The sequence below is a fragment of the Galleria mellonella genome, unplaced genomic scaffold (assembly GCF_026898425.1).
Source record: "Galleria mellonella isolate WM207_F2 unplaced genomic scaffold, CSIRO_AGI_GalMel_v1 utg21, whole genome shotgun sequence".
Taxonomy (NCBI): domain Eukaryota; kingdom Metazoa; phylum Arthropoda; class Insecta; order Lepidoptera; family Pyralidae; genus Galleria; species Galleria mellonella.
In genome coordinates this window covers 1,440,365-1,452,055 of record NW_026442037.1, presented here as the reverse complement: position 1 = coordinate 1,452,055, position 11,691 = coordinate 1,440,365, and the positions used below count along the sequence as shown (strand labels likewise).

Sequence of the window (11,691 nt, the reverse complement as noted above, 5' to 3'; positions counted from 1 at the left end):
ATTCCAAAACCCTCATTCCAATTGGTATTTTACGAGTACTGTCATTGATTTTTAAGCGATATTTTTGTAGTTACCTATGCTACACGATTTTATTGAAAATTCTAAACCAATGTCGTTAGTTATTCTATTATTAATTATTTATTTCAGCCATTAACTGTCCATTGCTAACGATAAGCTTTTCCCATAAGGGGAGTTTTGTTAATAGTTTTCATGCTTGACAGGCGGGTTGGGAACCGCAGTTAGACTTTTGGTGATGTTTTAAAAAACACGCTGCTGCCCATTCCTCGACCATTATGTTCACTTAGTCGCCTCCGACAATATCTACGGGATAGGAGGAATATTTATAAATATCTCCTCGTTCATCGGTTTATTATCTTATATATAAAATTCTCGTATCACGGTGTTTGTTACCAAACTCCTCCGAAACGGCTTTACCGATTTTTATAAAATTTTGTGTGCATATTGGATAGGTCTGAGAATCGGCCAACATCTATTTTTCATACCCTCAATGATCAGGGTGACCCTCCCTGATATTTTTTTTTAATGGACAAAAAAAAATATTCTCCAAATAATGTATATGGCAAAACAACGTTTGCTGGATCAGCTAGTAACAATATAAAAGTCGCCATTTTTAATTTTAGGGAATAAAATATGCTTGTCATATATCAATAGTATATATCATAATATGTATCATATTTTACACATACAGACGCAAACTTTATCTCAGTCGTCATAACTTCGAATAACTTGTGCAACTCCCTTCTTGTTCTTTTCAAGTGAGTCGTCTGTTGACTCATTTACTCGAGTAACTTCAGGATAACTTTAAGTACTGGATTCTTGACTTTTTATCATTTTGCTTCCAATTTTCTTATATGATATGTATTCATTCATATATAGCGCTGTAAATATAAATATATAATAATGGTTAATCAAAAACAGTAATGTACAGAAAGATCGCCGTCGATTTTTTTTTTTAAGTAATCATATAGAGGTATTTAGAATAATTTAGAATAATAGCGGTACAAGGCAAACGTTCTCGGGGTAGATCGCCAACGCGATGGACTGACCTCATCAAAACGGCTACACAGAAATCTATTGTGGAATGCTCTCGCTCGGCGGCGAACAGAAGTAGATGGAGACATACTGCGAGGACCTCAATCGCGAAGGAGAGCCTCACCGACGATCCACCGTCATTGTGAAAACCACGACCACTCTGCCAAGAGTGTACGACTGAAGAGAGAGATTTAGAATAAAATAGAATAGAAAATATTTATTGTAAGAAAAATATATAGTACAATATAAAATACAGAAATATTATATGTAAGAAGTAGCTCATATTCGGCAAAAGAACCGGCTCAGCTGATGCTGTAAGTGTCCCAGTGCATATTGCACTAGCACGTATATAGCACAGCACTGGTTTTCAGCAAGCCCCTCTTTTAAGAAAATACAACAATAAATGTGCCCTTTTTAAAGTTGTTTTATTTTTGCATTAGAATATTAAAATCGGTTCATTCTTTGTTATATTTTCATTAAAATTTTCATTAAAATTCAGCCTCAGCCATTCTTAAGGATTATAATATTAAGTAATTTCACTGCCGTATACAAAATATTTGTTTTTATGCTACAGACATTGGAAAATATAAATACTTTATAGAAAAAGATAGTTATAAAATTATATAAACCAAAAACATTAATTAATTCGTATTAAATCCAACATATCGTATTATTTTATATTAGTTGTCAGTAACATGTAAATCTTTGATTTTACAGAATTTACTCAATCCTTGGAAAGGCTTGTGTAGGGACATACAAATAAAGAGAAACTCTTTATAGAAGTTTAATGAGTTATGTTGGATACGATTGTATTCAGGCCTTAATAACATTTCCAGGAATAACTCTCAATAGAAGGTTATTGCATAAGTAATTTTATACATTTTTCTCGTTGATTTTCTGGGAAGAGCTGATATTGGAAGATAGCGATGGGAATACTACCTTGGAGCTGATAGGCTTAGATTATAGAATAAAATATAATAAAAAAATAATATTCATTTATATAAACTTGTACGAAAGTATTTTTAAAGTGTCAATGAAAAATCTTGTAAGAAACATCTATTTTAAATATGTTATTTCCAACTATAGAAATTTGAATGGATACATAATATATGCTCCTACAAGCATCATCCGTTCACGAGTATGACAAAAGAGCCAGACATCGTTGTTTTCAATTATATTATAAGAAAGCCAACATTATAGTTCACACTAACTTGGGTCAAAATATCCAATTACGTCAAAAATTCATCATCACTATTATAAACGAAAGATAGAGAGATTCAATCCAATACAAACAGACAATTCTCTTTCAAACACTTTGCTTCAACTACTAACCACGACTTACAAACTTTAGTGGACAAATCGAAATGTATTCTAAACGGGCACCGTGAACGAAATGGAAGAGCACCCCTTTCCTAGGATTGGAGGAAAGTCAGTCAGCCATTGTAAGGATCGACAATCACAAACTTTCCTTTCTTAATTACACATTGGGTATAATTAGGAAAGGACAATCTTATTATTATCAAAGAAAAGTGCTGATTATTATTATTTCCCAATTTCTCGCACACGACAACCTATTATTTCCATTTCTTTGGGAAGTTCAGAAATCCCTTCTCAGTTATCAGTAGTCACCTATAGATATGTTGTGCAAACTCTTGTGTTACACAACATATCTATACATTGTGACTTACACTATTGTGTGTATTTTGAACTCTAACTAGGTTCAAAATTTTATTAAGAAAGAAAAATTATATTTTTTTTTTATACTTTTTCAATATACAAACTTTTTTCAAGCATTCAATCATTTTTGAGCCATTACGAGGAGTAACGTGGCCGGCTCGGTGTTCGACCGCCATCAATTAGGCTGGAATATTTAGCCATTCGCCCTAGCTCGTAAACTCCGCTCGCCGGCGTAGCTTGATGTTCCTCGTTTGTAGGCCCAACCTAATTTAATAGCTTGTCAACTCTGTACAAATAAAATATATATTCTCGCCAATGTATACTTTATTGTATATTAGGAATTTCGGCTAAGTAATTAATGATGATAATGCATGACTTTGTGCGTTACATATGTTAGTAAAGTTTGACTAATGTAAGTTTTAAAATAAGTGATTTAAAAAAGAAAATTCTCAATTTGGCTGCAATTTTTTAATTATATGAATGTTAATTAATAATTACACACATCAAAAGTGTCAAATCAAGATCAAGTACTTGGTAGAATCGAGTATTGCCGCAATTAAGGATTTTTATTTTAACTTTTTTTTTATCGTTATTAATTCTGTTCAGTCAATTTAAACTTATTTTCAAAAAAGAATTTAAACTGATTTTAAGTACGCCAAGTAGATGTGATTGTGTGATTCGTATCAATGGTGGTAACACAGTTTTTTTTTTAATCTTACAATAAAAATTTGAAAAGTCCTCATTTTATGCCATTTAATTAACAGCATCAATTAACTTACTTACTGACCGAAATAAAAAGTAGCCTATATCCTTCTACATACCATATAGTATGTGTATACTAATTTGTATAGTAATTAGTTAACCCGTTAAGATGCTGTAAGGTAACAAACAAACAAACTCACTTTCACATTTATAATATTAGTAAGGATTTTACCACCTAGCAACTAAGCAAACAGACAGATGGACTTTTGTATTACAGACGTTTGTATTGTTTGAGTCGTGTTTTTGCTGCCAACAGCTGTATGCTAGCATTGTTCTGTTCTAGTTAGAAAGGCGAGATAGTGCCAGTGAAATTACTGGGAGCGGAGGCTTACCTTAGTTATCAGAATAGATTTTTTTTTAACTGACTTCGATAAAAAGAATGTTCTCAATTCGGTTGTATTTTTTTATGTTCCTTACCTCATAACTCCGTCAGTTGTAAACCGATTTGGAAAATTAAGTTTTATCTAAAAAGATATGCTTACGGATTGGTCCCATAGAATTGTTTCATTACTTTTTAAATCACAATAACTGGTTTTGCTACAAATAAAGTCGATTTCATTTTTTGGAACATAATCTTATATTATCGAAGGGTGATACAGAATGGTAACCTGTACTATTAGCACACATTGGTAGACTACCAGTGAAAGATTATAAGGTAAAGATGGAAAGAACTCAGGTCAGTTGGCTCATCATGATGACTTTGTCGTGAATTAACCACTATGGTTTCCAGAGGAACGGCGTGGAGGTCAACCTGACAGGATATACTGCTAGCAATGGGATCACTACTTCTTATTACTAACAATCCCCTCCACCCAGGATAATATTTATCCCACTGTATGCTATTTAATTCTACTAACTATGACAATCCCCTCCTCCCAGAATGATATGATGTCACAGTGATTTATTAATCCTTCTAAGCTTCCACTATTGACCACAGGCCTCATAACGTAAGCAGAAAAGTAATTATTGTTAAAACTTTGTTATATCAATATTGGTGCAGTCACAAAAACAAAGTACATAAAAAGAAAAAACATTTAAGTAATTGTAAGTAAAAGAAGCGATCTCGTTTCTATTGCATATTTGCCCGACAACTTCTGGGGATGGTGAATAGTGTGATATAAAATAAAACAGGTGGCGTCTAAGTGTAAAGACGACCATTATTAAGCCTTGGTATCCAAGACTTTTTAAACCTCTTCCTTTCCCATGTGTTTCGTAAGAGGCAACTGGCGTTGCTGCTCATCCCTTGACTATTAAGATCAAGGGATAAGCAGCAGCGTTCTTCTAAAAACACTACCAAAGCCTAACTACGGTTGGCAACTCACTTACCAAGAGTGTCAACTACTGGCGAAACCCGCCTTACAGGAGAGACCAATGTCAATTATCATCCAAGTTAATGCACGGTTGGCTGTATATAAAAGCTTCAAGTTGCTCAACGAGCTATAGAGAGGACTATGCTTAGAGTTTCTTTGCGTGATAGTATCTGAAATGAGAATATCCGCAGAAGAATCAAAGTTGCCCGAAGATAGGAATCTGTGGGCCTACCATGAAATGTTTTCCGAAATTTCGAAACCGAACGAAACACAAATTTAAAGTTAAAATTACATAATATTTACCGTTTAAAAACATTAAAAATATTATTGTTTTGGATTTTTATGGTAGGATTTATGACGAACGAAATGTTAAGCTCCATTTACTGGGCCGATTTAGGTATGAACGAAAACACGAAATTGAGTCCGAAACTTCGGAATTTCATTTCATTAAGTCGATAGGGAAAATAGTTTTTTTCTCTCTTGAGTAGTCGACTTTGTATAGCCACAAACGGTTTAGGATGATCCCTTACTAGATGGAGGGACGCATTTACATGCATTACAAAGAGTCAATGGAGGCAAGCAGCTCAGGACCGTTCTTTATGGCAGTCTATAGGAGAGGTATATATTCACCATTGGACATTTAATGGTTGAAATGATGACGATCCGAGTCAGTAACTAGTTTTCTTATTGTGGCACGAGTATATTGTCTTTGTAATAATACATAATTAACAAGCTCGAGGTTGTAACACATTATAGGGTTAATAATAAATTAATGTTATAAAGCAACTTGGGGCTGCTTAAGTGATTATTAAATATTAAGATGGCCGACATTATACTTGTCTCCAATCTATACCATTTGGACTTGATATCAAATTACTCCTCTCCATCCAAAGGTTGCCTGGATGAGATCGCTCTTAGCGATAAGGTCGCCCATTGTTTTCTCATTGTGATTATTTCTTGTAATCATTTGTATTTATAATAAGTTTACTATTGTAATCTTTTGGAGGAAACAATAAAGAGTATCTATCTATCTACCTACATACATTTCTTATTAGTGGTCAAGTAATTATACTTTTGTTTAGACGGTATCTTTTAGATTTTAATTGTCCGATTGCTAAAAAAAGTAATTAAGCTATATGCATATGTGTTTGTCAGTTATTTCAGTACAGCCTATAGTCTAACTGTCTAGATAATTCCACTATAGAATGATTAATTTCGCTTTACTTGTAAAGATGATATTTTCAAGCGGTTTTTTAAAAAGGAACATGTTCTTTTTTTTTATACAACTTAGAATGGCAAACAAGCTGACGGCCCACCTGATGGAAAGTGGTAACCGTCGCCTATAGACATGAGCTGTACCATGGACATAACAGAGTATACTGTTTCGCCCATGATATCCCCATGCGTTGCCATTCCTGAGGACTCAGGTGTTATTCCTCTGTACCCAGTAAATTTACGCCATATCCCACCCTTCAAACCGAAACACAGCCATGCAAACACAACTGCTTCACGGTTGAAACACGAATAGGACAGTGGTACCCAAGCAATCGACTTTTGTACAAAGTCTCCCTCTGGTTCTCAATTTCGTGATTTTTTTTATATTTATTACCTCATAACTCCATTACTTTTTTATTTAAAAGGGTACACTTTTAGATCAATTCCCATAGAAATATTATCAATATCGGTTCCGTAGCTTAGTTCTTAAATCAAAATAACTGGTACTTGGAACTTAAAACAAAATAAACCAATTAAATAAACACAAGTCATTTGCCATTATAAACGTCGATATTTTTTGTGTACTAATGGACATAGGTACAAAAGTTATTTTAACTTACTGATTATTTGTTTTACAAAATAACACCTAATCCAGTAAAATATATTTTATATATAAATATATTTTACTGGATTAGGTATATATATATATATATATATATATACATACATATCTGTCACATGTTTCTCATTGGGATGAGCAGAAACAATGAAACGCCAACTGCTTCCATTCAGACGCATCTTTTTCATTTCCTCCACATTCATCATTTTAAATAATTCGACTTTTTGTTAATACTGATATATATTGTTCCTATTATGACTAGGTGGGCGATATATACCAATGATATCATATATAATCACGTTATATATCTTTTTATAATAAATAACTACACCTTCGTTCTGAATGAGACGTTGTTGCAATGTGATTGTATTCATCCAAATCAGGAATATAAGATGCAGACTGAAGCCAACACTTATACTTCTTATGTTTAATATTTTTAACATTCATCATTGACATCTTATTTAACATAATTGGAGTTACAGAATTAAAGTGAGAAAAAACATGCGTAAAGTTAAAGTATATATTGTGTACTTTTTGTTTTATTTCATACTAATTTGATATATATTGTTAGAATAGAAAAGTAAAATAAAATATAAAAAATAATAATAGGCCTAATGACTTTTATATATATACTTTTCCAAATGATGTCCAGCATATATACAAAATTTCGTTAGAAACAATTGAATTAAACTCATTTATAACTGCGTGGCTTATTTAATTGTCCGCTTTAAATTCGTACCTATGTTTTCTAAATGCAAATTACCTGGATGCCAGAGTCTAAACACAATACGCCCTCCATCGGCTTGTTGGGCTTAACGAGCTTTTAAATTATTTTGTAAAATATATATCAAAGCACCAAAACATTGTACGGACGATAACGAATATAATTTTACATTAAGGTTGTATTTTTCAAATGATTTAGAAGTTATATTATACGAGTAGAAGAAAAATAAATTTATAAACATTGTTTTTGGGTTTTGTATTTTAGACAACGGTTAAACTATTTTATCAATTTCAAGAAAATTTACGTAGAAATATTTTTCCAAAACCTAAAATACAATAGAATAGAATATTATTAGAAATTATTATGTACAGTTGCAAATTTCCATTTTTTGGTTTTCAAAAATAACTCCCTCTATATATAATGATTTACAATCATTTATATTTTCATTTCAAAAACAAAAGACAATCCGAATTGTTTTATCCCAAATATATTCAGTTACTTACCTAGTAGGTAGTTAGGTTTTTTTTGTAAGTGTATACGCGACACTACAAATCCATTATTACTTTTTATAATAAAAAAGAGGGTTCGCTACCGTATTTATCATATATTTTTTTATGAGATAGATCTTAAAAACTAGATAAAAAAAACTAGGTTATAAAAAAAAGTATTTTAATTACTAAGCAAGTCGGTCACCTTAACAGAGTCGCGCAATTATCATATTGTTTTACCGCTATTACCATTTATCTAGCTCTTGAAAAGACGCCATGTAAGCTCTAAATATCGCCTTTTCAAGAGCTAATGTTTCAGCAACACACAACGACAATAGTGTCTTTTAATTTTCTGTATTAAACGGCAAATGTTTGTTGACTTTCAAGACGTGCCCTTTTGTTAACTCCTACTTATTTATTTCTAAGCTACAACATTCTAACATGACTTGTTGTAATACGAAACTAAGTTTGCATTAATTCTAATAAAAGTAACCTTTATTCATCTAGGATATATCTGTGAATCAAATTTTATTAAAACCTCTTATCCAATTAAACATAATAAAGTAAATAACAAAATTCAAACATCTTGACACAGAATTTAGCTCATTAATACTTATTATAAAATTAATATGAGCTATAAGGGGGAAAGGGATTGTTAGTAATGGAGACTGAGAATCCCATTGCTAGCAATATACCTAACCAGGTCGACCTCCTCGTGGTTCTCCCTGGAAACTATCATGGTTAATTCCTGATGAATTCATCATGATGGGCTAACTGGCCTGTTTTCATTCTCATCTATCACCCTTCACTGGTGCTCCGCAAGCGTATACCGTTCGCGCAGGCGGGGTTACCATACCATTTTCATCCATCAAAAAAAAATGTGAGCTATAGGGGGGAATAGACTGTTAGCAATGGAGTTTGACAGCCCCATTGCTAGCAATATGCCCTATCAGGTCAACCTCCCTAGAAACCATCGTGGACAATTCTCGTTGAATTCGTCACGATGGGCTAACTGACCTTTATCCTCGCTTATCATCCTTCACTGATGCCCCGCCGGTGTATACCGATAGCGCGGATTTATCACCTATAAAAAAAAATATGAGCTATAAGAAAAAAAAATTGAAATTGAACTATCAAATTATGAGACAGCACAATGTTCAACAGTAGACAATTAACAGCTGAGACGATGATGATGATAAGAAATAAAATGTTGATGAAAATATGATACTAATATTATAAATGTGAAAGTGAGTTTATTTGTATGTTACCTCTTAACGGCTGAACGAATTATTATTAAATCTGAGGAGCTACATAGGTTACCTTTTAGACTGGTCACATGAATAATTTGCGGGTAATAACTAGAAAGAAAAAATAATATTACAATAATTAATGCATGATTGAAAAACAAAACAAAGTGGGCGAAGTTCAAACGTTGCAATGTTCGGTTTCGTTTTATAAAAAAAATTACACAAAATTATACTTTTTGTAGAATATTTAATTTTTCAATGAAACAATAGGTATAAGTGTAAAAATTTTATAAGTATTACAAAAATGTAATACGGACGGGTCTTAGACGGCGCGCCTTTTTTTTCCGGAATATCGAATCCCTTTAAGAATTTTTCAAAGGATGCCCCATTGTCGCAGTGCGCCTTTTTGAAACAATGGACGATACGATGATAGGTGGCTGTATTTCGAATAGATGTTCCTATATACAATGTTAAAATCTCGACAGTATCTTGGGCATTCCGCTGTGATATAGCATTTTCGAAGAAACACTTTCATTTTAACAAGAGCTATATCTGAAATATAACTTTATATACACGTGATACGTGAACACTAACCCAGAAAGAAACAAACAAACTTAAAACCTTTGAAATGTGGTGCGGGAGAAAATTAGCTGGAAAGATCGAATTAGTAATGAGGAGGACCTACGTAGTGTTAAGGAAAATAGACAAATCATAAAAACTATTAAAGTCAGAAGAGAGAAAATGTTAGGACATTTGATACGACACGACGAGGTTATGAACATCATAATAAAAGGTAAGATAGAAGGAGGGAAAGGAGGAAACCAAGGCATAGTTACATCGAGAGATCAAAGAAAAAGTTGGTGTCGTGTTGTATCAAGAAGTGAAGAGACTCGCTGAAAATCGTAAAAATTAGCAAGAGCTCCACCGACAAGAGCACAGCTCTTAAATGCTTATGAATGAATGAGATAATATCAAATAATAATTAATTTTAAACTATCAAATAATGTCAATTATATACAGTTGCATAACAAATATGAATATAATTTGGCAAGAACCCATCAAATATTAATTACTGCCTAATTTATCTTTCCTTAAAAACCTTAATTAAATTGTTACAAATTGTACACGATGTGGACTTTTTTATATCTTTCTTCTTTAAAATTTACATTTTATTCTTTTTCTGAAACCTGTTACTTCTTATTCTAATTCTTATTCCAGTCAACCTAACACAGTGGCATAGAAAGTAGTGAATGGGCAGTAGTAGTGCTAAACAGAAATAAATATTTACATAAATTAAAAATCATTATATATATTTGTAAAAAACTAAAATAGAAAAAAAAAATGTTTTACGTTTCATTACCTGTTTATCTTGTTTACGATATATACTGTTGTCCTCTACTTGGTTTCGGTCTTTTCCTCAACAAACAATACATATACCTATTTTTTTTTTTTTTGGATAGGTGACAAAAGGGATAGGGGGAAAACGCCATATCAGTTCATGGGGATACGAACCGCTAATGTTTCGAGACGTAAATGTATGTATAACAGACATAAATAGCATCGCCTTGAAGCAAAGTAAAGAATAAAAAGGGCTATTATAAATATAAAAAATAGCCAAATCCGTCCAGTCGTTTTCAAGTGACGTACTTACCAACCAGCAGCATTTAATTTTTATTTACATATGGAAAATAATGCAGTTGATAGAAGATGCAGTAAGTGCACATTCTATTATAGACAAATTACAGTTAAATGATTTATTAACTAAACTAAAATTGAATTACTATATAATAAATTTACAGTATTTAAATAAATATTACAAAATTTTAATTGATTTAAAGTTAAAATTTGTTATCGAAATATACTTACCGAGTATAAGAAAAAAAAACATACCATAGATATAAATAGTAAGCTCACAATAAGTATATATTGTAGATATTGTACCTACTGTACTTTTCTTCAAGCTACTTAAAATAGAAGGGCGTTCTTAATTCGAGTGTATTTTTTTATGTTTTTTACCTCTTAACTCCGTCAATTGTAAACCGATTTAGTAAATTTATTTTTATCTGAAAAAATGCACTTACAGGTTGGCCCAATAGAAATTTTATTAAAATTGTGTCTAAATAAAAAATAGCTAACTTTGTCACAATTGAAGTCGGTCTTTTCTGTGAGTCACAATCTTTATTTCTTCTAATTCTGGTCCATTTAGTTTAGAAAAAGTGCCCATTAACCTTTCTGTTGGAACAACAAGCTCGTATATATTTCATGTCGCATTAAACCTAAGTATTAAGACCTATTTAGATCTTTTATGGGTATGGAACCATTAAATTTCGCCGATTTCGAAGGATACATTGGATTATTTTACTGAACAATATGTTATTTTGCGGAATTCTATATCACTGGTTATTTGATTAAAATATTTTGTTTAATTCCGCTATCATTAGTATATATAGAACGGCCAACACTCGAAGGCTAATCACATATAATTTTTTTTAATGGGCGTTAACCCTAGAAAGATACTCTACGTCCGCGAGACGTACGCAGTTGTTAAATATTGTTATTTCTTTTTATCTACAATACGCAGCGCACTGTCCATCTC

General features: G+C 32.1%; 1 long non-coding RNA gene across 2 annotated transcripts; it reads right to left on the bottom strand.

Moving 5' to 3' along the window:
• Positions 1-655: 655 nt before the first annotated feature.
• Positions 656-9,261, bottom strand: LOC128200566 (uncharacterized). Of its 2 annotated transcripts, XR_008252775.1 has the most exons (4): positions 8,866-9,261; positions 2,835-3,016; positions 1,068-1,230; positions 656-899 (listed from the first exon to the last, which is right to left on the bottom strand). It is a non-coding gene; the product is annotated as an uncharacterized LOC128200566 (long non-coding RNA). The 2 variants fall into 2 exon arrangements; XR_008252774.1 differs by lacking the exon at positions 8,866-9,261 and having other exon boundaries at positions 2,835-4,541.
• Between the last annotated feature and the right edge of the window lie 2,430 nt (positions 9,262-11,691).